The sequence below is a fragment of the Macaca nemestrina genome, chromosome 6 (genome assembly GCF_043159975.1).
Source record: "Macaca nemestrina isolate mMacNem1 chromosome 6, mMacNem.hap1, whole genome shotgun sequence".
NCBI lineage: Eukaryota > Metazoa > Chordata > Mammalia > Primates > Cercopithecidae > Macaca > Macaca nemestrina.
Genome location: NC_092130.1, coordinates 137,523,779 through 137,551,415, shown reverse-complemented (window position 1 = coordinate 137,551,415; position 27,637 = coordinate 137,523,779). Strand labels below are relative to the sequence as shown.

Sequence of the window (27,637 nt, the reverse complement as noted above, 5' to 3'; positions counted from 1 at the left end):
AAATGCCCATTCCATTGGTCTGAAATTGAGTTTCTGCAAACCTCGCCACTGAGGGCTACAGTGCCCTCTGTCTCCAAGTAAACTTGAAAGGCAGTGTAGGCTATAAGGACTGAAACCCTTAGGTGAGTCCTAGAGCTGAACTAGGCCCAGAGACAGTGAACTGGGTGGGCACGTGACATACTGAGACACCAGTTGGGGCAGCCAAAGGCGTGCTGGCATCACCCTCACCTAACCCCATGCTGCACATCTTGAGGCTCCAAAAGAGATCCCTTCTTTTTGCTTGAGGAGAATAACAGCTCAACCACAGCAGGACAGGGCACAGGTCAGAGTCATGAGGCCCCCATTCCAGGCCCTAGTTCCCAGATGTCATTTCTAGACATATTCAGAGCCAGAAGGGAACCCCCTGACTTGAAGGACAGGACCCAAAACTGGCAGCATTCATAACCTACTAACTGAAGAGCCCTTGGGACCTGAACAACCAGCAGTGATACCCAGGTACTACATCAAGGGCATTGCGTGAGCCTCTGAGACTTGCTGGCTTCAGGTGAGACTCAGCACATTATCAGTTGTGGTGGCTATCGGAAAAAACTCCCTCTGTTTGAGAAAAGCAGAGGGAAAACTAAAGGGGACTTAGTCTTTCACCTTAGGTACCAGCACAGGCATAGGAGGATAGAGCACTAAGTGGTCTCTTGGGGTCCCTGATTCCAGGATTTGACTCTTGGATGGCATTTCTGGACCTGCCCTGGGCCAGAGAGGAGCCCAGCCCTAAAGGGTGGGTCTCAGGCCAGGCAGCATCCACCACAAACTGATTTAAGAAATCTTGTGCCTTAAGGGGCATCAGCAGTATTCTCGCAGTACTCTTTGTGACCTGGGGTGGTGGTGGCTATGGAGTCAGGCTCCTCTGTCTTTGGAAAGGGGAGGGAAAAGTGGGAAGGACTGCATCTTGTGGTTTGAGTGCCGGCTCATCTGCAGTGCAAGAGAACATCAGATAGACGTCTAAGGTTTTTGACTCTAGTCCCTGACTCCCATATGGCACCTCTAGACCCAACCAGGGCCTGGGGGACCTCACGGCCCTGAAAGGAAGGACACAGGCCTGACTGGCTTTGCTACTGGCTGATTGTAGAGTCCCAGGGCATAGAGCAAACACAGGCAGTAGCCAGGAAGTGAATATAGCAGGCATTGGGTGAGTCCAAGTGCCATGCTGGGTTCAGGTCTGACCCAGCACAGTCATAGTAGTTGTGGCCACAGGGGTGCTTGCGTTACTCCACCCTAGCTTTAGGTGGCTCAGAACACAGAGAGAGACTCTTTGTTTGAGAGAAAGTAAAGGAAGAGAACAAGAGTCCTTGCCTGGTAATCCAGAGAATTCTCCCATATCTTGTCCATGACCATCAAGGCAGTGCCTCTATGAGTCTGCAAGAACCACAGTATTACTGGGTTTGGAGTGCCCCCTAAAGCAGATATAGCTTAGATTATAATACCCAAGTCCTTCAAATATCTGGAAAACCTTCCCAAGAAGGCCAGGTACAAATAAGCCCTGACAATGAAGACTACAATAAATGCCTAAGTCATCAATGCCCAGACACTGAAGAACATCTACTAGCATCAACACCGTCCAGGAAAACATGACCTCACCAAATGAACTGAGGAAAGAGAGAGACCCTCTCACATTGTTTTATACTCAGAAAGGGAAAGAGAATCAAAACTAAAGGCAGGTAGCCTGGCACCTAGGAACCAGACCCGAAACCGAAGAACCAGACCTGAAACCAGGCCTAGGCCTGCATGACCTAAGCCTGGTATCTATAGATTCCAGACACTGTATGGAAGGACATTATGAAACCTCCCATTCTGTTCTGTTTTACTCTGACCACTGGTGCTCGCAGCCCCTGTCACGTACCCCCCGGTTTGCTCAATCGATCACAACCCTCTCATGCAGACCCCCTTAGAGTTGTGAGCCCTTAAAAGGGACAGAAGTTGAGCACCTGATGAGCTCAGATTTTAAGACGCTAGCCTGTCGATGCTCCCAGCTGATTAAAGCCACTCCCTTCACTATCTTGGTGTCTGAGGGGTTTGGTCCGCTGCTTGTCCTGCTACATTTCTTGGTTCCCTGACTGGGAAGCGAGGTGATTGGTGGATGGTCCAGGCAGCTCCTTAGGTGGCTTTAGCTTGCCCTGTGGGACATCCCTGCAGGGCACTCCCACCAGCCTGAGCAACGCGGATCCTGAGAGTGCTCCTGGGTAGGCATTTGCCCTGGTGGGACACCTCGCCAGAGCAGTGTGTGGCAGGTCCCCACGGAGGATCAACGCAGTGGCTGAACACAGGGAAGGAACTGGCACTTGGAGTTCAGACATCTAAAACTTGGTAAGACTAGTCTTTGGAACTTGCCCACTCCATTTGAGTGGAAGCGGGGCCTGATCACCCATGGCATGCCTTTATTGGCACTTTGGTTTTGGTTTTGACTTGGTTTGAATTGCTTGACAGGACTGGTCTTGGGAACTTGCCTACTCCATTTGAGTGGAAGCGTGGCCTGATCACCCACGACGTGCCTGTACCTGCACTTTGGTTTTTGTTTTTGACTTGACTTGTATTGCCTGATACTTTGGTTTTGGTTTTGACCTGGCTTGGATTTCTTGATATTCTGATTTTGGTTTCGATTCTGGTTTGGAATAAACTGTAAAAGTATGTGTGTGCCCTTTTTACCTGTTCTTTGTTTTGTAGTGTGCGTGTGGTGTAAGCATGGTGTTTTGTCTAGAGGAGACATGGGTCAGGCACAAAGTAAGCCTGCCTGACTAGGAACTGTGTTGAAAAACTTCAAGGAAGGATTTAAGGGAGATTACGGTGTTACTATGACACCAGGAAAACTCAGAACTTTGTGTGAAATAGACTGGCCAGCATTAGAGGTGGATTGGCCATCAGAAGGAAGGCTGGACAGATCCCTTGTTTCAAAGGTATGGCACAAGGTAACCTGTAAGCCAGGGTACCCAGACCAGTTTCCATACACAGACAGTTACAACTGGTTTTAGACCCACTTCCCCCCCACAGTAGTTAAGAGAACAGCAGCATAAGTGGCTGGCAGAGGCAAGGAAAGACCAGCAGAGAAAAGAGAGGAAAGTGACAGAGAGAAAAAGAGGCAAAGAGAGAGAGGAAAAGACAGAGAGACAAAGAAGGAGTCAAGAAAAGAGAGAGAGAGAGAAAGAGAGAGGCAGAAAGAGAGGAAGAGACAGAGGCAAAAGGAAAGTCAGAGAGAAAGAGAGACAGAAGTCAAAGAGAGAAAGAAAAAGAGAAAGAAAAAGAGAAAGAAAGAAAAAGAGAAAGAGAAATAGACAAGTAGTTAAGAAAAAAACAGTATACCCTATTCCTTTAAAAGCCAAGGTAAATTTAAAACCTATAATTGATAATTATTTTCTGTAACTCTGTAATACTCTAATGCCAATTTGTTGTCAGTGTAAACAAGGGCGTATCCTGAAAGCACTGAGGCCTTCCTATCAAAAATCCTTAACCCAGTAACCCGCGGATGGCCCAGATGCATTCATTCTGTAGTGGCAGCTATTTTGCTAACAGGAAAAAATAAAAAATAAACAAAAAGGCCATCTATACCAATTCTAAGTTAATTTAGACTAAACAAGGTCTTATTAATAGCAAAGGATAAATGAAATCCCAAACTTACAAGGTTTTCAACAAAAGTTAACAGTGTAACATGTATTATAGTAACTTCTAATCTTGTGGCCTTAGACAGTTTAGTCCACAGACATAAAGAAAGTTTGCTTTAAAAAAACAAGAATGGCTATCTTCAAAAAAAAAAAAAAAAAAAAAAAAAGGAAAAAAAAGGGGGAAGACAGAATTTATGTAAAAAGAGTGTTATATGGTAAATTCTTGTCCTGAAATAAATTAACTGGTTGTTTAAAGAAAAAAATGTTTGTAATAAGTCAGAAAGCTGAGACATGTTGAAGAATTGTCTGCAAAAGTTGTGAAAGAAAAAATGTTATAAAAAATTTTATTCAAAAAATGTTGTGTAAAAGTAATAAGGCCTCCTGAGTACTACTGAAGAAACAGTTTATGTGCAAGGTGTATAAGGAAAGTAAAATACACCTTTGGTAAAAGGTTTATAAGGAGGCATAAGATTTTTACCTACATTAAAAGGTTAAGAAAATATTGTTTTGAAAGTTTAAGAAGTTTTAAAACATTAATTATAAAGAAAATTCTGTGTGTAAACATATTAGCTAAAGTTAAAAAGGTATCATCCAGTTTTTCTGTGAACTAGACATTAAGGTAAAAATGAAACAGGTTTTTCTTAAAGCACCAAACTACTCTTTAACAAAAATTATAAAAGGTTAAAAAGAGTCTATAAAATCTTACCTTATGGTCAAACATTAAAAATTAGATAAATATGTCTACAAGGTTTTATTAAAATTAAGTTCAACATTAACAACAGACTAATATAAAGGTAAAATTTAGCTTATTTAGTATAAAAATCATACAAAAAGCATTGTTAAATGTAAAATGGTATTTGGCTTTCTTTGGTTTAAAAACTAATAAAAATAGGTGCTAAAGGAAACATTTATTTTACTAGAAGATCATAAAAGTTAAAAACTTATAACAGACTTTGGCAATTAAGACAGCATAGCAAGATGCAAATGCCTGGCTGAAATGGATCAAATATTCCATCTGCACTTTAAACAAAAACAATTGTTATGCTTGTGCACATGGCAGGCCAGAGGCCCTGATTGTCCCCCTTCCACTAAGGTGGTCCTGCAGTAGACCAGGCATGGGCTGCATGGTAGCTCTTTTCCAGGATTCTACAACCTGGAGTAATAAGTCATGCCAAGCTCTCTCTGCTATATCCCAAAGTCCGGCACCCTGCGGGTCAGCCCCCGAGGGCCATCCAGTCTCTGTCTCCCAACACTAAGTTCACGTCGTGTCTCTCATGACAGGAAGGAAACTTAGCATTCCTTGGAGACCTGAAGGGATGCGATGAGCTTAAGAATTTTCAAGAGCTTATCAATCAGTCAGCCCTTGTTCATCCCCAAGTGGATGTGTGGTGGTATTGTGGTGGACTTTTACTGGGCACTGTGCTGAACAACTAGAGCGGCACTCATACTTTAGTCCAATAGGCTATCCCTTTTACCCTGGCGTTTCATCAACCAGAGGGAGGAAAAATAAGACATCATAAAGTGAGAGAAGCCCCTCATAGGTCTTTCAACTCTCACATCCATTTAGACGCAAGTGGAGTCCCATGAGGAATACCAGATCAATTTAAAGCTTGAAATCAAATAGCTACGGGATTTCAGTCAATATTTTAGTGGGTGACAGTTAATAAAAATGTAAATTAGATAAACTACATCTATTACAACCAACAGCAACAAGCTTTTCATGAGTTAAAAGAAAAACTCAGGTCTGCCCCAGTCCTGGGGCTACCTGACCTGACAAAACTTTTTACACTCCATGTGTCAAAAAAAAAAATGGCAGTTGGAGTTTTAACCCAGACAGTAGGGCCCTGGCCAAGGCCAGTGGCCTATCTCTCAAAACAACTAGAGGAGGTTTCCAAAGGCTGACCCCCATGTCTAAGGGCCCTGGCAGTAATGGTCCTGTTAGCACAAGAAGCAGATAAGCTAACTCTTAGGCAAAACCTAAACAAAAAGTCCCCCCATGCTGTGGTGACTTTAATAAATACCAAAGGACATCATTAGCTAATGAATGCTAGACTAACTAGATACCAAAGCTTGCTCTGTGAAAATTCCTGCATAACCGTTGAAGTTTGCAACACCCTAAACCTTGTCACCTTACTCCTGGTATCAGAGAGCCCAGTTAAACATAACTGTGTAGAGGTATTGGACTCAGTTTATTCTAGTGGGCCCAACATCCGAGACCATCCTTAAACATCAATAGACTGGGAGCTGTATGTGGATGGGAGCAGTTTCGCCAACCCCCGCAAAGTGACTCTGAAGACAACAAGCCCTGCTTCAGTCACACCCGGAAGCTGACTGGTCCACGCATGGCCAAAGCATGAAGAAATTCACCGCGGGACTCATTCTCCTTAAAATTTGGACTTGTACAGTAAGGACTTCAACTGACCTTCCTCAGACTGAGGACTGTTCCCAGTATATACATCAAGTCACCGAGGTAGGACAAAGATTGCTACAGTCCTATTATTTTATGGTTATTATAAGTGTACCAGGACTCTAAAAGAAACTTGTTTGCATAATGCTATTCTATCCAAGGAATGTAGCCCAGTCTCTAAATGTTATGTTCATGGAGGAACTGTAATAGAAGATCAATGGCCATAAGAAGCCTGAGAATCAGTGCCTACAGACCCAGTTCCTGGTGAATTCCTGGCCCTAAAGAATCACCCCGATCATTTCTAGGTTCTAAAAGTCTCAATTACTAGACAACACTGCATAGCTAGAAAAAGGAAAGAATTCACTCATTCTGTAAGATGACTTAGTTGCCTAGGACAAAAACTGTATAATGGTACCACAAAAACAGTTACATGGTGGAGTTCAAACCACACAGATAAAAATCCATTCAGTAAATTTCCAAAGTTGCAGACTGTTTAAGCCCACCCAGAGTCCCACTGGAACTAGATGGCCTCCACTAGGCTATACTGGATATATGGACATAGAACCTACGCTAAGCTGCCTGAACAGTGGACAGTTAGTTGTGTTATTAGCACTATTAAACCATCTTTCTTCCTACTGCCCATAAAAACAGGTGAACTCCTGGACTTCCCTGTCTATGCTTCCCACAAAAAGAAAAGCATAGCTATAAAAAAATTGAAAAATAATGAATAGCCCCCTAAGAGAATCATACCATATTATAGGCCTGCTACTTAGGCACAAGACAGCTCACAGGGATACTGGACCCCCATTTACATGCTCAACCGAATCATACGGTTGTAAGCTGTTTTAGAAATCATCACTAATAAAACTGGTCAAGCCTTGACTGTTCTAGCCCGGCAAGAAACTCAGATGAAGAATGCTATCTATCAAAATAGACTAGCTCTCAACTACCTGCTAGCAGCTGAAGGAAGGGTTTGTGGAAAATTTAACCTTACTAATTGCTGTCTATACATAGAAGATCAGGGTTAAGTAGTTGAAGACATAGTTAAAGATATAACAAAACTGACACATGTGCCCATGCAAGTATGGCATGGATTTGATCCTAGGGCCATGTTTAGAAATTAGTTCCCAGCACTAGGAGGATTTAAAACTCTTATAATAGAAGTTATAATAGCAATAAGAACCTGCTTACTGCTCCCTTGTTTGCTACCTGTACTTCTTCAAATGATAAAAAGCTTCATCGCTACTTAGTTCACCAAAATGCTTCAGCACAACTATATGAATCACTATCAATGTATTGCACAAGAAGACATAAGTAGCAAAAATAAGAGTGAGAACTCCCACTAATAAAAGGTGAGAGTCTCAAAGAGGGGAAATGAGGGAAGACAGAGAGCCTCTCATATTGTTTTATATTGTTTTATACTCAGAAAAGGAAAGAGAAGCAAAACTAAAGGCAGGTAGCCCAGCACCTAGGAACCAGACCCGAAACCAGGCCTAGGCCTGCCTGACCTAAGCCTGGTAGTTAAAATTCGACCCCTGACCTAGCAAATGTTGTTATCTATAGATTCCAGACATTGTATGGAAGGACATTGTGAAACCTCCCATTCTGTTCTGTTTTACTCTGACCACTGGTGCTCGCAGCCCGTCACGTACCGCCCCAGCTTGCTCAATCAATCACGACCGTCTTATGCGGACCCCCTTAGAGTTGTGAGCCCTTAAAAGGGGCAGGAGTTGAGCACCTGATGAGTTCAGATTTTAAGACACTAGCCTGCTGATGCTTCCAGCTGATTAAAGCCACTCTCTTCACTATCTCAGTGTTTGAGGGGTTTTGTCCGCAGCTCATCCTGCTACAGAACTAAATAAGGCACTAGAGACCAATCTTGGAAAACAGAGATATGTGACTTTTCAGACAGAGAATTTAAAATAGCTGTGTTGAGGAAATTCAAAGAAATTCAAGATAATACAGAAAAGGAATCCAGAATTCTATCAGATAAATTTAACAAAGAGATTGAAATAATTAAACAGAATCAAGCCGAAATTCTGGACTTGAAAAATGCAATTGGCATACTGAAGAATGCACCCAAGTCATTTAATAGCAAAACTGATCAAGCAGAAGAATTAGTGAGCTTGAAGACAGGCTATTTGAAAACACAGTCAGAGGAGACAAAAGAAAAAAGAATAAAAAACAATGAAGCATACACACAGGATCTAGAAAATCACCTCAAAAAAGCAAATTTAATAGTTATTGGCTGTAAAGATGAGACAGAGGAAGACATAAGGGTAGAAGTTTATTGAAAGTGATAACAGAGAACTTCTCAAACTTAGATATCACTATCCAAGTACAAGAAGCTTGTAGAACACCAAGCAGATTTAACCCAAAGAAGACTACCTTAAGGCATTTAATAATAAAACTCCCAAAGGTCAAGGATAAAGAAACAATCCTAAGAGCAGCAAAAGAAAAGAAACAAATAGCATACAATAGAGCTCCAATACATCTGGCAGCGGACTTTTCAGTGGAAACCTTTTCAGGCTAGGAGTGAGTGGTATGACATCTTAAAAGTGTTAAAGGAAAAAAACTTTTATCTTAGAAAAATATATCTGGCAAAAATATCCTTCAAACATGAAGGAGAAATAAAAACTTTCCCAGACAAACAAACACGGAGGGATTTCATCAACACCAGACTTGTCCTATAAGAAAAGCTAAAGAGAGAACTTCAGTCAGAAAGAAAAGGATAATGAGCAATAAGAAATAATCTGAAGGTACAAAATTCACTGGCAATAGTAAGTACACAAAAAACATAGAATATGATAACACTGTAAATGTGGAATGAAAACTACTCTTATTCTAAGTAGAAGGAATAAATGATGAGCCAATCAAAAATAATGCCTACAACTTTTCAAGACATAGTCAGTATAATAGGACATAAATAGAAACAACAAAAAGTGAAACAGTAGGCGGGGGGGATGAAGTTAAAACATAGAGTTTTTATTAGTTTTCTTTTTGCTTGTTTGTTTATGCAGTGTTAAGTTGTTATCAGGTAAAATAAGGGGTTGTAAGAGTATCTACAAACTGCATAATAACCTCAAACCAAAAAACATACAATGAATACACAAAAAATAGAAAGAAACTAAATCGCATCCCCAGAGAAAATCATTTTAACTAAAGGAAGACAGGAAGGAAAGAAAGAAGGAAGAGGCCAGACACAGTGGCTCATGCCTATAATTTCAGCACTTTGGGAAGCCAAGGCGGGTGGATCACTTGAGGTCAGGAGTTTGAGACCAGCCTAGCCAACATGGTGAAATCCCGTCTCTACTAAAAATACAAAAATTAGCTGGGTGTGGTGGCACACGTCTGTAGTCTCAGCTACTTGGGAGGCTGAGGCAGGAGAATTGCTTGAACCTGGGAGGTGGAGGTTGCAGTGAGCTGAGATTGTGCTGTTGCACTCCAGCATGGGCAACAGAGAGAGACTCTGTCTCAAAAAAAAAAAAAAAACGGTGGCTCAAGCCTGTAATCCCAGCAGTTTGGGAGGCCGAGGCGGGCGGATCACAAGGTCAGGAGATCGAGACCACAGTGAAACCCCGTCTCTACTAAAAATACAAAAAAATTAGCCGGGCGCGGTGGCGGGCGCCTGTAGTCCTAGCTACTCAGGAGGCTGAGGCAGGAGAATGGCGTGAACCCAGGAGGCGGAGCTTGCAGTGAGCCGAGATCGCGCCACTGCACTCCAGCCTGGGCAACAGCGTGAGACTCCGTCTCAAATAAAAAAAAAAAAAAACAAAAAACAAAAAAAAAAAACAAAAAAAAAAAAAAAAGGAAGGAAGAAAAGACTATAAAACAACCAACAAATAAACAACAAAATGGCAAGAGTTAAGTTGTTACTTATCAAAGCTAACATTGAACATAAATAGACTAAATTCTCTAATCAAAAGCCATAGACTAGCTGAATGCATGAAAAACCAAGATCTATTGATCTGTTACCTACAAGAAACATACTTTACCTATAAAGACACACATAGACTGAAAGTAAATGGATGGGAAAAGATATTCCATGCTAATGGAAGCCAAAAAAGAGCAGGAATAGCTATACTTATATTAAACAAAATAGAGTTCAAGACAAAAAGTATAAAAGACAAGGTCACTGCATAATGCCAAAGATGTAATTTCAACAAGAGGATATGACAATTTTAAACATATGTGCACCCAACACTGCAGCACCCAGATATATAAAGGAAATATTATTAGAGCTAAAGAGAGAGATAGGCCCCAATGTAATAATAGTTGGATACTTCAATACCCCACTTTGGCATTGGACAGATCTTCCAGACACAAAATCAACAAAGAAACATCAGACTGTGAAAGGAAAATATCTTGGGTCCTTTCAAGCTGGGAATCACTCAGGGCAAACCTGCTTCTCGTTCTTTTCAAGTCATCCCTTTGTTCACAGAGATAGATACATATTCTGATTGCCTTCTTGGGAAAGACTTATCAGAAACTCAAAAGAATGCAATCATCTGTCTCTCACCTACCTGTGACCTGGAAGCCCTCCATGGGGGTCCTTACTTTGAGCTGTATCTGCCTTTCTGGATGGAACTAATGTACTTCTTACATATTGATTGATGTCTCATGTCTCCCTAAAACGTAGAAAACCAAGCTGTGCCCTGACCACCTTGGGCACATGTCATCAGGACTTCCTGAGGCTGTGTCATGGGTGCATCATCAACCTTGGCAAAATAAACTTTCTAAATTAACTAAAACCTGTCTCAAATTTTCGGGGTTCACAAGACTAAATCTGCAATATAGACCAAATCGATCTAATAAATATTTACAGAACATGTCATCTAAGAGCTGCAGAATACACATTCTTTTCCTCAGCACATGGATATTCTCAGGGATAGACTATTCAAAACAAGTCTTAAAACATGAAAAAAATTGAATTAGTATCAAGCATCTTCCCTGACCACAGTGGAATAAAACTAGAAATTAATAACAAGAGGAATTTTGGAAACTATACAAATACACGGAAATAAAACAATATTCTCCTGAATGACCAGTCGGGTCAATGAAGAAATTAAGAAGGAAATTTAAAAATTTCTTGAAACAAATAATAACGGAAACATAATATACCAAAACCTATGGGATATGGCAAAAGCAGTACTCAGGTAAGTCTACAGCTATAAATGCCAACATCAAAAAAGAGGAACTTCTTATGAACAATTTAACAGTGCATCTTAACTAGAAAAGCAAGAGCAAAGCAAGCCTAAAATTAGTAGAACAAAATAAATAATAAAGATCAGAGAAGAAATAAATGAAATTGAAATTAAAAAATACAAAAGATTAATGAAACACAAGGTTCTTTTTTGGAAAAGTTAAACAAAGACACATCAAAAAAAGAAAACTACAGGCCAATATCTCTGATGAATATTGATGCAAAAATTCTCAATAAAATACTAGCAAACTGAATTCACCAATACATTAGAAAGATCATTCATCATGACTAAGTGGGCTTTATCCCCGGGATGCAATAACACATGCAAATCAATCAGTGTGATACATCATATCAACAGAATGAAGGACAAAAACCATATATCATTTCAATTGATGCTGAAAAAGGGCTAGGTAAAATTCAACATTTACTTGTTTTAAAAACCCTAAAAATAGCTGGGTATGGAAGGAACATACCTCAACATAATAAAAGCTGTACATGACAGATCCATAGCTAGTATCATACTGTGAAAGGAAAATAAATCTCGGGACCCCAAAATCACTAAGTCAAGAGAAAAGTAAACTTGGGAACTATGTCAGGTAAACCTGCCTCCCATTTTATTCCCAAATGAGATAGCTACAAAGATAAAAAGCTACATACCTCCCTCACAATTTGCTCAGAAAGAAATTCCTTGTGGATCTCAAGATCTTTACCCCGAAACAGTTCCACTGAATTTCACCCTGGCAATGTGAACTGATGGTTTATCTTCACAGGTGCAGGGCAGTAAATCATCCCCCTGAGACAAATGGGTATCTGATTGCTTCCTTTGCCCTGTTTATGTAAAAATGCAGATTCAGTGAGTCAGACAAAATTGTGTATTCAGTAAAAGGCTGGGCCAGGACTCAAAATAATGCAACATTTTGTCTCTTATCTACCTACAACCTGGAAGTCTTCCCTTTGAGTTGTCCCACCTTTCCAGAAGGAATCAACATATGTCTTTTTTGTTTTATTTTTTTTCAGATGGCGTCTCGCTTGCCCTGCCAAGGGCAGTGGTGCAATCTCGGCTCACTGCAACCTCCGCCTCACAGGTTCAAGCGATTCTTGTGCCTCAGCCTCCCAAGTAGCTGTGATTACGGGCGCACGCCACCATGCCCAGCTAATTTTTGTATTTTTAGAAGAGATGAGGTTTCACCATGTTGGCTAGGCTGGCCTTGAACTCCTGATCTCAAGTGATCCACCGCTTCAGCCTCCCAAAGTGCTGGGAGTACAGGTGTAAGCCACTGCGCCTGGCCTCAATATACATCTTAAACATAACTGATTGATGTCTCATGACTCCCAAAATGTATAAAAGCAAGCTGTACCCTGACCACTTTGGGCACATGCTATCATAGCCTGTTGAGGTTGTGTCACGGGCACATCCTTAACCTTGACAAAATAAACTTTCTAAACTGATTGAGACCTGTCTCAGATATTTTGTGCTCACAACACCGAATGGGGGAAAATTGAAAGCTTTTCCTCTAAGATCTGGAACAAGATAAGGATGACGCCCACTGTCATCACTGTTATTCAGCAGTAACAGACATCCTAGCTAGAGCAATCGGATAAGAGGAAGATATAAAAGGCATCCAAATTGGAAAGGATGAAGTCAAATTAGCCTTGTTTGCAGATGATATGATCCTATATTTGGAAAAACCTAAAGACATGACAAGAAAACTATTAAAACTATTAAACTAGAAAAGCATGAGCAAACCAAGCCCAAAATTAGTAGAAGAAAAGAAATAATAAAGATCAGAGAATGAAAAAAATTGAAATAAAAAAATACAAAAGATCAATGAAACACAAGGTTGGTTTTTTGAAAAGTTAAACAAAATTGGCAAAACTTTAGCCAGACTAAGAAAAAAAGAGGGAAGATAAATGAGAGAAGATAAACAACTTCAGTAAAGTTGCAGGATACAAAAGCAACATACAAAAATCACTAGCATTTCAATATGACAATATTGAACAATGTGAAACAGAAATTTTTAAAGTAATTCCATTTATAATAGCCACACATAAAATTAAATATCTAGGAAGTAACCAAAGAAGTGAAAGATCTCTATAATGAAAAGTATAAAACAGTGAAGAAGGAAATTGAAGAGGACACCAAAAAATGGAAAAACAATCCATGTTCATAGACTGGAGGAATCAATATTGTTAAAATGTCCACACTACCCAAAGCAATCTATAGATTCAATGCAATCACTATCAAAATATTAATGGTATTCTTCACAGAAACAGAAAAAAAAAATCATAAAATTTATATGGACCTACAAAAGGCCCAGAATAGCCAAAGCTATCCTAAGCAAAAAAGAACAAAACAGGAAGAATCACATTACCTGATTTCAAATTATACTACAGAGCTATAGTAACTAAAACAGCATGGTTCTGACATAAAAACAGACACATCAGCCTATGAGACAGAATAGAGAACCCAGAAAAAAATCTGCACACCTACAGTGAACTAATTTTCGACAAAGGTGCCAAAAACATACACTGGGCAAAAGACAGTCTATTCAACAAATGTTACTGGGAAAACTAGATATCTATATGCAGAAGAATGAAAGCAGACCCCTATCTCACACCATATACAAAAATCAAATCGAAATGGATTAAAAACTTAAATCTATACTTCAAACTATTAAACTACTACAAGAAAACATTGGGGAAAATCTCCAGGACATTGGTGTGGGCAAAAATTTCTTTAGTAACATCCCTCAAACACAGGTAACTAAAACAAAAATGGACAAATGGGAGCTCATCAGGTTAAAATGCTTCTGCACAGCAAAGGTTACAATCAGTAAAGCAAAGAAAAAAAACACAGAGAATGGGAAAAAATATTTGCAAATTATCCATCTGACAAAGGAATAATAACCAGAATATATAAGGAGCTCAAACTGTTCCATAGGAAAAAAATACAATGATCTAATCAAAAATGGGCAAAAAATTTGAATAGATATTTCTCAAATGAAGACACAGAAATGGCAAACAGGCATATGTAAAGGTGCTCAATATTTTTGATCATCAGAGAAATGCAAATCAAAACTATAATGAGCTATCATCTCCCCCATTTAAAATGGCTTATATCCAAAAGACAGGCAATAACAAATGATGATGAGGATGTGCAGAAAAGGGAACCCTTGTACTCTGCTGGTGGGAATGTAAATTAGTACAGCCACTATGGAGAACAATTTGAAGGTTCCTCAAAAAACTAAAAATTGAACTACCACATGATTCAGAAATCCCACTGCTGGGTATATACCCAGAAGAAAGGAAATCAGTATATTAAATAGATATATACACTCCTGGGTTTGTTGCAGCATTGTTTACAATAGCTAAGATCTGGAAGCAACCTAAGTGTCTATCAACATATGAATGGATAAAGAAAATGTGGTGAATATACACAATGGACTACTATTCAACCATAAGACAGAATGAGATCCAGTTATTTGCAACAACATGGATGGAACTGGCGAACATTTTGCTAAGTGAAATAAGCCAGGCACAGAAACACAAACATCACATGTTCTCACTTATTTGTGGGATCTAAATATCAAAACAATTGAACTCATGGACCTAGAGAGTAGAAGGATCATTACCAGAGGCTGTGAAGGGTGGTGGTGGGGGCAATAGGGAGAGGTGGGGATGGTTAATGGGTACAAAAAAAAAAAAAAGAAGGCCGGGCACAGTTTCTCACACCTGTAATCCCAGCACTTTGGGAGGATGAAGTGGGCGGACACAAGGTCAGGAGTTCAAGACCAGCCTGACCACAACAGTGAAACCCCGTCTCTACAAAAAATACAAAAATTAGCCGGGTGTGGTGGCACATGCCTGTAATCCCAGCTACTCGGGAGGCTGAGGCAGGAGAATCACTCAAACCAAGGAGACGGAGGTTGTAGTGAGCTGAGATCACGCCACTGCACTCCAGCCTGGGTGACAGACCAAGATTCCATCTCAAAAAAAAAAAAGAAAGAATGAGTAAGACCTACTACTTGATAGCACAACAGGGTAACAACAGTCATACAGTCAATAATAACTTAATTGTACATTCAACATAGTTCTGGCCAGGGCAATCAGGCAAGAGAAAGAAATAAAGGGTATTCAATTAGGAAAAGAGGAAGTCAAATTGTCTCTGTTTGCAGATGACATGATTGTATAATTAGAAAACCCCATCATCTCAGCCCAAAATCTCCTTAAGCTGATAAGCAACTTCAGCAAAGTCTTAGGATATAAAATCAATGTGCAAAAATCACAAGCATTCCTATACACCAATAACAGACAAACAGAGAGCCAAATCATGAGTGAACTCCCATTCGCAATTGCTACAAGGAGATAAAATACCTAGGAATACAACTTACAAGGGATATGAAGGACCTCTTCAAGGAGAGCTACAAACCACTCACTGATCAAGGAAATAAGAGAGGACACAAGCAAATGGAAAAACATTCCATGCTCATGGATAGGAACAATCATTTATGAAAATGGCCATACTGCCCAAAGTAATTTACAGATTCAATGCTATCCTTATCAAGCTACTACTGACTTCACAGAATTGGAAAAAACTACTTTAAAGTTAATATGGAACCAAAAAGAGCCCACATAGATAGCCAAGACAATCCTAAGCAAAAGGAACAAAGGTGGAGGCATCACACGACCTGACTTCAATCTATCCTACAAGGCTACAGTAACAAAAACAGCATGGTACTGGTACCAAAACGGATATACAGACCAATGGAACAGAACAGAGCCCTCAGAAATAACACCACACATCTACAACCATCTGATCTTTGACAAACCTGACAAAAACAAGCAATGGGGAAAGGGAAAGGATTTCCTAGTTAATAAATGGTGTTGGGAAAACTGACTAGCCATATGCAGAAAGCTGAAACTGGATCCCTTCCTTACACCTTATACAAAAATTAACTCAAGATGGATTAAAGCTTTAAACGTAAGACATAAAACCATAAAAACCCTAGAAGAAAACCTAGGCAATTCAGGACATAGGCATGGGCAAAGACTTCATGAGTAACATATCAAAAGCAATGGCAACAAAAGCCAAAATACACAAATGAGATCTAATTAAACTAAAGAGCTTCTATACAGCAAAAGAAACTATCATCAGAGTGAACAGGCAACCTACAGAATGGGAGAAAGTTTTTGCAATCTATCCATCTGAAAAAGGGCTAATATCTAGAATCTACAGAGAAACAAATATACAAGAAAAAAGCAAACAACCCCATCAAAAAGTGGGCAAAGGATATGAGCAGACATTTCTCAAAAGAAGACACTTGCCGGGTGTGGTGGCTCACACCTATAATCCCAGGACTTTGGGAGGCTGAGGCAGGCAGATCACCTGAGGTCGGGAGTTCGAGACCAGCCTGACCAACATGGAGAAACCCCATCTCTACTAAAAATACAAAATTAGCCAAGTGTGGGGGTGCATGCTTGTAATCCCAGATACTCGGGAGGATGAGGCAGGAGAATTGCTTGAACCCAGCAGGCAGAGGTTGCGGTGAGCCAAGATCACGCCACTGCACTCCAGCCTGGGCAACAAGAGCAAAACTATGTCTCAAAAAAAAAAAAAAAAAAAAAAAAGATATTTATGCAGCCAACAAACACATGAAAAAAGGCTCATCATCACTGGTCATTAGAGATACACAAATCAAAACCACATCTCATGCCAGTTAACATGGCGATCATTAAAAAGTCAAGAAACAGATGCTGGAGAGGATGTGGAGGAATAGGAACACTTTTACACTGTTGGTGGGAATGTAAATTAGTTCAACCATTGTGGAAGACAGTGTGGCGATTCCTCAAGGATCTAGAACTAGAAATACCATTTGACCCAGCGATCCCATTACTGGGTATATACCCAAAGGATTATAAATCATTCTACTATAAAGACTTATGCACAAGTATGTTTATTGCGGCACTGTTTACAACAGCAAAGGCTTGGAACCAAATGCCCATCAACGATAGACTGGATAAAGAAAACGTGGCACATATACACCACAGAATACTATGCAACCATAAAAAAGAATGAGCTCATGTCCTTTGCAGGGACAGGGATGAAGCTGGAAACCATTCTCAACAAACTAACACAAGAACAGAAAACCAAACACTGCATGTTCTCAGTCATAAGTGGGAGTTGAACAATGAGAACACACGGACACAGGGAGGGTACACAGAGAGGGGAACACCAGAGCCTGTCGGTGGATGGGGGGCTAGGGGAGGGATAGCATTAGGAGAAAGACCTAATGTAAATGACAGGTTGATGGGTGCAGCAAACTACCATGGCACTTGTATACCTATGTAACAAACCTGCACGTCCTGGACATGTACTCCAGAACTTAAAGTATATTTAAAAAAAAAAAGTCAGAAACAGTATAGCTACTATAAGATTGTTCTGGCAGTTTTAATCAATGTAATGAGGAAAAAGAATAAAGGCGAGAGATGGAGGGAAGAAAATGCATCATTACATTATCAGGAAGAAAAAGATAATTACATTAGTTTGCAGGTGAAATGACTGCCTACCCAAGAGAACCAACAGAAAACTGTTGGAATTTAAATTGAAAAATTGTTTTAGTTCATAGAAGTAACCACATTTTTCAACATAATAGCAATAATCTTAAGAAAGATGGGAAAATGAACATTCACAGCAGCAACTCAAAATGCCAAGAATTAAAATAGCAAGAATGAAATGACAAAACGTTATTAAAAGATGAAAAAGATCATTTAACTAGAGCTCTAATGGCTTTGTACTGTATCAACTCAGCTAACTCGGACTTAAAAACATTTCCCAGAATTCCCTTCCTTATATAGTTCTGGGTACTGTTGGCTATAGGAGACATTATACAGAAGTCACAAATGAAGCAACAGTCATATTTTTTACACTGTGAAGGTCAATGCAGAACACGCTGTGAAGACTGCATGTGCTGCTAATCTGTTAGCTCACCTTGCTGGCATGCGGAAGAAGCTGGACCTGCAGCTCCTTCAACTCCCACCGGACCTTCTGTGCACTTCTCCAAATCCTGGGCCCACAAGTGTAGCTCTGACATCGAAAGTGTCATCCTCTCCTGCAGGTTACTCAAGCATCAAAACTAGGGTTTGTGAGAGGCTGATGCAGGTTCCACTTTGTCCCCAAGGGTTTCAGTTTGTCCTTTCTCTCGTCCACATCCAGTATCCCTGCCTCACTGCCAGTCTAGTTGATCTGCAGCAACCTCAGGCAGAACAAGAGACTCAGAGGCAAGTCTGCAGCCTGCTCTACCACCTCCCACAATTCCATAGGTCTTTAGCTCACAAAGTAGTTCTGCTTCTTTGATGGATCCTAACTCATACACAAGCCAGACCTTTTTTTTTTTTTGGTATAAGAAGACAACACTGATGGTGTTATTCTCTCCAAATTAATCTATAAATTTAATGCAATTTTAATCAAAATTATAAAGGGATTTTCTTCTAGGAACTTCACAAAATTTAAATTTCATTTGAAAGAGCACATGCTAATAAACTTTTGAAAAAAAAGTAGCATGATGTGAGTACAGAAAGGTGAATACGAAATCGAGAACCAGACCCAGTATGTATATGGTGGGGAGAAATGTGTACATAATTCCAAATTGGTAGAGGAATGATGTAATATTTGACCCAGATCTCGTTATCAGCTATGGTTCTAAGTGCAAGGAAGGGCAAAAACAGTTTTGTATAAGTAAAAAAAAAAATTTATTAAAATTTTTGGGGCCAAGTGTGGTAGCTCCCACCTGTAATCCCAGCACTTTGGGAGGCCAAGGCAGGAGGATTGCTTGAGGCCAGGAGTTTGAAACCAGCCTGGGCAACACAGACTGTCTGCACTAGAAATAAAAAAAATAGCCAGGCGTGGTGATGTACACCGTAGTCCTAGTTCCTCGGGAGGCTAAGGTAGAAGGATCACATGCGTGCAGGAGTTTGAAGCTGCAGTAAAGAACTACGATCGCCCTACTGCACTCCAGTCTAAGTGACAGGGTGAGACCCTGTCTGAAAAACAACAACAACAACAAATAAGGAAATTGGGAAATCACAGACTTGTCAGGTTTTGAAAACCAGGCTTCAAAACTATACCTCAAGACCTTCAGTTAAAATGACACCAGACAACTGGTCTGATGAAGATCTCCCTGCCACGAAGCCCAGCTTACACTGCCCAAACTCCTGTCACCAGATATTACCAATGGCATTGCTGCCAGTGCTGCCCTGTCTACTGCTGCTATAAAAGATTCTTGGCAGTATTTGTTTCCTTGCTCTCAATACAAAATTCGGAGCGGGGTAAGGTATGTGTCTGATTGGCTAAGTCTAGGTCATATGACCACACTCAAGCTGCAAGACTGGAGAAGACTGTACGGTATGTGGCCTTTTCAGTATATACAGATGGTTTCAACCTATGATGGTTCAATTTATTATTTTTTGACTCTACAGTGGGTTTGTGGGCATTAATGTATTTTCAACTTATGAAATTTTTGACTTACGATGAGTTTATCAGGACATGGACACCATCATAAGTAAAAGAACATCTGTATAGAAGAACATGGGTTCTATCTTCCTTCACAATGGATCGGAAGAGGAACCTCCCAAATATATTATATTGAACAGGAAACGACCTGTCCATACTGGTAATCAATAGGTAGAAAAGCTTATAATTACTAAATACCACTGAAGAAAATCAATCATCAGACAAAACCTAGACTGGATAATCAACTTTCAGTCTGTATAATGTAATTTTATATAAACAACTTTAGATTTTAAAACGTCACACCCACATGTTTTACAATATAGACCATTTCTCTGATTAAATTAAGAAAGGGAATCAGTTTGGTTGACTAGTTGCCTGGAAAACTTTCATGGTTAGATAGCTTTTGTAATCAACTGGGTTATCAAATTTAGGATATTTATATGAATTTGTAAACAGAATTCTACATAGTCCAGCTAGCTAGAGGAGCTCCAAATTATTTTTAAAAATCTGATAGGCATGACTACACAATAATGTAAAGCTTTTAGCTAGAAGAGCTCAAAATTATTTTTAAAAATCTGATAGGCATGACTACACAATAAAGTTTCTGCATGGCAAAGTTAAAGACAAATAAATGGAGAAAATTTAGAACATTTATGACAGAGAAAGATTAGTAGCCCTAATGTATTAAGGGCTCTTAAAAATTAATACAGATATAAGCATCCCAATAATAATGTGGGCAATGTACATGAAAAGACAATTTGGAAAAGAAATACAAATGGTCAAAAAATATGAAAAGATTTCAATTTTATTAGTAATCAGTTGAATTCAAATTATAACAATGAGATTTCAATGTAAGACTGACAAAAGATTAGTAATACTCGGTGACAGGAGTAGGGAAATAATGATCACTCTCAAAGATTATTGGCAAGAGTGTAAATCGATATAACCTTTCTAGTGGTCAATTTGACTATGTATCAAAAACCACAAAAAATAAGCAAACACTTTTGATGCTACATTTCCAATTCTAGGAAAATAAGGAAATAATTAGATAAATACAGACTATATATGAATGTTCAGCATAGCACTGTTTACAAGAAAAAATTTAAAACAATATATATGTCTGAAATATGGCTCTAGTGAAATAAATTCCACAAATATGCAGCCATTAAAAATACTTATTCTCATATTTACTGACACAGAAAGATGTTCAGTAAGTATTAAATTTTAAAAGATAGCCTATAAAATAATATGTAAAAAATTACATTTTTGTTAAAAAATATATATACGGGTCTATTAAAAAATCTGGAAGGCTGTTCATTTGGTTTGTTTCTCAGTGGTGGGCTTACAAATGTAATCACTACTTTTTTTCCTTTTTTGAATTTTTGAAAAATTTCAATGTCTTATGACCATAAAACCAATAAAGCTACTTTGAAAAGTTAAAGCCAGAAGTAATTAAACAACTCATATTTGATCGTTAAAGTCAGCCTCTTAAAAGCATAATTTTAAAAAGGTAATAAAAAATTTATAACATATATTAATAAATACATTAAATATATAACACTAATTGGTATTAATAAAATTACATCCAATCTCATAAATCAAATTTATTGTATAATATAAAAACAATTTGTTCAGTTATGTAATAATGGACACAAGAAACAACTTACGCAGATTCCTTATGTGAAGCATACTTACTTTGCAGATAACTATTTTTTAAATGATAATGGAGTCTACAACGATGCTCATTCTTGATTATTTGCAATAATGAAAATTGTTATCTAAAGCATTAAGATGGATTATTTTCTATAGATTCTTCCAGGATCTGGAAGATCAACCAAGAGATGTGACCAAAATACAAAAAATGCAAAAGACACCTCCATTACAAAGTCATTAATCCTTTCTATAAACCTCAGGATTTATAGTGTCACAAATTATGAATCATTGTCTCCTTTAGAAAACAAACATTCAACACCTGAATGGAGAAAGAAGTCAACATATTTAAATATTTAATGCATATAACTTTAAAGTTGATAAAATGTCCCTTTCAACTAAAAATAAATGCCCTTATCCACTTAGCTGGACTGAAAGTGGGATACTGAAAACTTGAATTAATGGCCAACCCAGAGCAGCAGCAGCAGCAGCAATATTCCCCTCCTTCAGTAAAGTATGGCCTGTAAGTTAGCCCTAAGGAGAAAGAAGGCCATTAAGGTATGAGAAAAACCTAGGCTGGACACAGAGTACACAGATGCCTAACACAAAAGCTCTGCTGCCACTCAACCTTTGTTTATATATAATCACAAATTTTCTTTTCTTTTTTTAGAGACAAAGTCTTGCTCTGTCGCCCAGGCTGGAGTGAGTAAGGTCGTACCTCACTTTAGCCTCTAACTCCTAGGCTCAAGCAATTCTCCTGACTCAGCCTCCTGAGTAGCTGGAACTACAGGCAAGTGCCACCAAGCTTGGGTAATTTTTTCTTTTTTCCTTTTTTGAAGAGACAGGGTCCCTCTATGTTGTCCAGGCTGGTCTCAAACTCCTGGTCTCAAGTGTTCCTCCTGTCTCAGCATCCCAAAGCACTGGGATTATAGGAGTGAGCCACTGAGCCTGACCTAATTACCAATTTATTTTCAACCCTCTTTTCAGAAGGAAGACAAAAATAATAAGCCAATATCCACTTAACTGCAAATTTCATGACGTCCTTATAAAGCCAGTGCATATTTTCTTTCCCTCACGAAGCAATTTTTAATAATCACAATATATATTTAAATGTTAATAATCTTACTTTTTTTTTTTTTTTGACAAGGTATCTCTGTTGCCCAAGCTGAAGCATAGTGACATGATCATAGCTCACTGTAACCTTGAATTCATGGGCTCCTGCTTCAGCCTCCTGTGTAGCTAGGACTATAGAAATGCACAACTATACTTGGCTAAATTTTTGTTTTTAAAGTGTTTTGTAGAGATGGGGTCTCACTGTGTTGCCCAGGCTGGTCTTCAACTCCTGGCCTCAAGTGATCCTTCCACCTTGGCCTCCCAAAGTGCTGGGACTATAGGCATAAACTACCACACCGAACCTACTAACCCTACATTTTACATGATGAGTTCAGATTTTAAAAGGATTAGTTTGCTAATAAAGTATCATGAGCAAAGCGAAAAATCAAAAGATTACTTGAAGTATTTACATGATGATCCAAATTTAAAGCAACCTCAATAAGCAAAATTTACTGTTTACAAATAACTGTATCACGATTTACAAATAGGAACACATATATTATACATAATAGGTATAATGTGAATGCATTTTATCAATGGAAAGTACAAAACAGCTTGCTGATGAAAGAGGAAGGAAAAAGCTCACAGTGAACTTGCAAGCAGATCCTTCAGCCCCAGTCAACCCTTCAGATGTCTGCAGCCACTGCCGACATCCTGACTGCAACTTCATGAGACCCTTGGCCAGAACTGCCAGCTAAGTCTTGACCTCGCAGAAAGAATAAAATTATTGTCTACTTTGTTTTGTGTGTGCGTGTGAGATGGAGTCTGGCTCTGTCACGCAGGCTGGAGTGCAGTGGCATGATCTCGGCTCACTGCAAGCTCTGCCTCCCCTGTTCACGCCATTCTCCTGCCTCAGCCTCCCGAGTAGCGGGGACTACAGGCGCCCGCCACCACGCCTGGCTAATTTTTTGTATTTTTAGTAGAGATGGGGTTTCACCGTGTTAGCCAGGATGGTCTCGATCTCCTGACCTCGTGATCTGCCCGCCTCGGCCTCCCAAAGTGCTGGGATTACAGGCGTGAGCCGGCCCCTATTGTCTACTGTTTTAAGCCTCTAAATTTTGGTGTAATTTATTACAGAATAGATATGTAGAAGAGTACTATTTCTATTTTTAAGGAAGGTATAATTGCAGCTCCAGAACCCCACATTTCTGGCATCTATTCTACTACAACTTTTGGTGCAGATATTTAGCATCTGGCTTAGATTCTGAGTATTAGAAAAAGAGAAATTTACTAAGTGTTCTTCCTGTATTACTTATTGTCTCTGAAAAATACACCTAAGCGTACCCATTTTTCTTCTTAAACTTATTTCCTTTTCCACTTCCTATTCCTCCCCCTACAAATAAAACGGACTCCCGAACCTCCTAAATTCATAAGCTTTAAGTTTATTTTACATATTCATTTTTGTTGAGAATGTTCCTTAAGAGTAGTGATCTCTTTTAAACTTGTCATGCTTAAAATCCAATGTGCTCAAGGTATTTAATAAATATTCCATTTTACTAATACAAGGGGTAATCACATAATAAATCCTCAGCCTATGAACTAAATATACTGTTTGGGATGACTTCTCTGACATAACTGACATATTATAAATTCCTCCTTATGACTCGCAGAAGCCACTTTCTGCAATGGCCAAACTTTGTCACACCCCATCCCCCATATAGCAAATACCACTAACTTTGGGGCCTTCAGAGTATACATAGCAGTACTTTTCTCCTTCCTGAATTCCACAAACATATGATTAGCTGGTCATTTTAATTATACGATATCATGTATTGTTTGCTAATAATCTCTTAGACATTATTTCTGTCAAAACAAATAAGAGCTGATACATTCTCTAAGTAAATGTCATCTGTTTTAACTTTCCCTCCTCCCCACCAACCTGACACGTTATATGCAAAAACCTAAGGTCAAAACACAGTTCAAATTCCTGAAACCGCCTTTATTATGCTTTACCAGTAAGACCTCTTCACTTAACTGTAGTTGTTGTAAACTTAATATATTTAATTTCTTTAATGGAAAAATATCAAAAGCAGATGCCAAATCTGATGCAACTAACTGACAAAGGAAGGAAACACAAATCTTGCTTACTTTCACTGAAACTTTTTATAGCCATTAGATGTCTGCACTTAAAATGTTTAGTTCCTATGCCCACTACGAATAAAACGAAATTCTGTATTTCAACATGTTTCAAGCCTCAGAAGTTCCCAGACATCCTTTTCTGAGTCTGGTGTGATGCAATAATTTTTTAAATGTCATTTAAAAAAAATGGGCCAGGTAGCAGGGAAGGGACCATGTCACACTTTCAGCATTCAAGCCTCAAGGGCTCCGGGTCGCGAAAGGCTCTTACAACCGGTTAAGGACTGCAATGGGCTCCTCCTGCAAGACTCGCGGAACCCTACCCTGGGCCAGAAAAAGGCCAGGGGCGCGGAGCCAAGGCGGCGGGCTGGGGTTCTAGGTATCTAAAAAAGAGCGAAGCCGGAAGGCGGCGCCAGGGCTCCTCGCAGACCCCAGGGCCGCGGGACAGTGCCAGCTCGTGGGTCACACGCACCCAGCCGACTCCTGGTTCCCGCGTGCCGGCTGTTCCAGCACGCCCTCCGACCCGCAACCGGACCCTCCAGACATCAGACTCGGTGGTCTCCACCTCCGGTCTCCCACCTCAGGACGCAGTTCCGCGGCTTCCACCCCACCCCCTCCCCTCAGTCCCTCGCAGCGGCTCAGCCGTACCCACCCCAGGTTCTCTGAGTTCAAACAAGCAGCAGCTCGAACAGCGTCCCCGCCCCTCTCCTCCTCCCCTCAGTCGGAACCATAGAGACGTCGGTTGCAGGCCAGAGTGGCTTCAGACCGCAGCGTCAGCCGAGAGGACGCCGGGATACTGGCCCGCTCCAAGTCGAAAGGAGGTGACGTACGAGTACTGTTTGGTGCAGTGGGTAGATACCTCGTTTCTCCTCGCCCACCGTAGGCCCTGACCCCTAAAAAGGAAACTTTTGGGACGTCAGGGTGAGAGGAGGAAAGTGCCTTCTTAGTTTACTTTTGTCAAACTTGAGGATTCGTTTTTCAGTTTAGTCGGAGCCGTGCGGCAAACGTAGCTGCCGACATCCCTACGACGCACCCAAGTGGTGGCCGGAAAGCTGGTGACTGAGAAGTGGCCTCCCCGAATGCAAGGCATACAGGCCTTACTGTCAGAAGCTTGAGCTAGGAGCCTCGGCCGTCGCGTCTCGAAGGTGCAGCGATACTGCCAACTTCCTTCCGCGAACCCCTCAGGGTGGGCAACGGAGCTTTTCACCAGACTGGGACCTCGCGACCTGGCTGACCGGCCGCTCCTCGGTAGCGCCTCACCGCCCCCTTGGGGATTTCTTGATAATTCGTTGCCACGATGCGGGCGGATGTTGTGGGGCTACTGTTTGTAGACCGCAGTAGCGTGACTAGAACACTTAATCATGACTACTAAATCCTTAGAAGTCGAAAAAGCAAGTCCATACAGAGTAGTTTGACCCTGATTAAATCGCTCTTACAAGATACAGTTTGTTTACTGGGACTTTGGCTAGGTCCCATCCCGTCTCTGCCTCAGAGTAGTGGTTGCTCTCTTAGCAGCAAGGAAATACCAGCTTGACGTTTGACTCTAGGAAGCACGGGTCCAAAAGAAGAGGCCCAAGGAGGGACATTCTTCTTTCCCTTTCCTACTTACAGTTTCTCAAACCAAGTGTCAGATGGAAAGCAAGGGGTGGTATCATCGTAATTATATAGTTGACCATAGAAAATAAACTTCAATCTCAAAGCAAACTCCTAGGCCACCCCCAGAATCTCAGAGTTTCTCAATCATAGAACTCATTTCTTGTCACTCTCTTGGTTCTTAGCCAATGTAAAAGACCCAACTGACAGGGAAAATTAAACACATTTTAACCCCCACATAACTTAAATGAGAATTTAAAGTATTTCTCAGCAAATGTATTTACAATTTTGAGTGCTTTTAGCCATGTTAAGGACAAATTTTCTCTTTCTGAATGCAGTAATTTGGCATTACCCTTTTGGCAGTGTGGTACAAGTCTTATAATCTAGGCCTTACGGAGCTATCAAGGAACAACGTAGATGGCTTCATGCAAACCCAGACAATGTAATAATAGTTCTTTTCTCTGTAGTCAGTCTACTGCCTGTAGATGCTTATTCATTTCTTTTTTTTTTTTTTTTTGAGATAGGGTCTCCCTCTGTCACCCAGGCTGGAGTGCAGTGGTGCAATCATAGCTCACTGCAGCCCTGACCTCCTGGGCTCAAGGGATTCTCCAGCCTCAGCCTTTGGAGTAGGTGGGACCACAGGCACATGCCATCGTGAAGGTAATTAAGTTTTTTGTAGAGATGGGCATCTCGCTTATGTTGCCCAGGCTGGTGTTGAAGTCCTGGGCTCAAGTGATACCCCCTCCCTGGCTTCTCAAAGTGTTGGGATTACAGGCGTGAGCCACTGTGCCCAGCTTACTGATTCATTTATACAGTGTTCTCAGTGTGCCACAGAATGACTATGGAACTCAAGTTCTAGTGGAGGGTGTGAGCCATAAGGAAACAAGGTAGACAGATTGTAATAAGTACTGTAAAGGAAGTAAGTGGGGTGATATAATAGACTTGGGAGACGCTAACTTTAGTCAGGTAGTATGGGAGGCCCTTATGAGGAAATGATACTTCAGAATTGAAATGTGAAGGAATCCAGTGTCAGAGGAACTAAAAAAAAGGCATTGTGCCCCTTTAACTTAGTGAGATTATCATTCCTGATCTACACTCTTCTCCCCATTTTTCTCGTTTTCTCTGTTACTGCTTCCCTTTCATTTGAAAAGCCAGGTCTTTTATACAAATCAGAAAATTAGAACATTTCTGGTTGTGTTTGGTGTAATCTTGACGTCTTTACAGATGTGGTTTTGTTCTTTCCTAATAGACAAGCTTATAATAGCACTTTTGGTGAGCTCATTTCTGTTAAACACTTTACAGCATAAATCTTTTCCTGTGTTCAAAAGAAAGTATCTGGTTCATGAGACAGTTTAGATACAGTCTTTGCCAAAGTGCCTGATTTTTAGTTTACAATGTTGCTTGTCTCCTTTTTTTTCAGATCTGGTTCTTGTCTCATA

At 40.1% G+C, this 27,637-nt stretch overlaps 1 protein-coding gene across 5 annotated transcripts in view; it reads right to left on the bottom strand.

The window, feature by feature from the left end:
- Window positions 1-26,675, bottom strand: part of LOC105487485 (transmembrane protein 267) — a 44,949-nt gene extending 18,274 nt beyond the window's left edge. Inside the window, exon 1 of one of the 5 annotated variants that reach the window (XM_011750944.3) lies at window positions 25,465-26,675. The gene's annotated coding sequence lies outside the window, so the exon portion shown is untranslated. Of the gene's footprint in view, window positions 1-18,245; window positions 21,253-25,257; window positions 25,409-25,464 lie in introns of those variants that run through there. The other 4 variants (XM_011750945.3, XM_071098960.1, XM_011750943.3 and 1 more) reach the window with 4 other exon arrangements.
- Window positions 26,676-27,637: the final 962 nt, after the last annotated feature.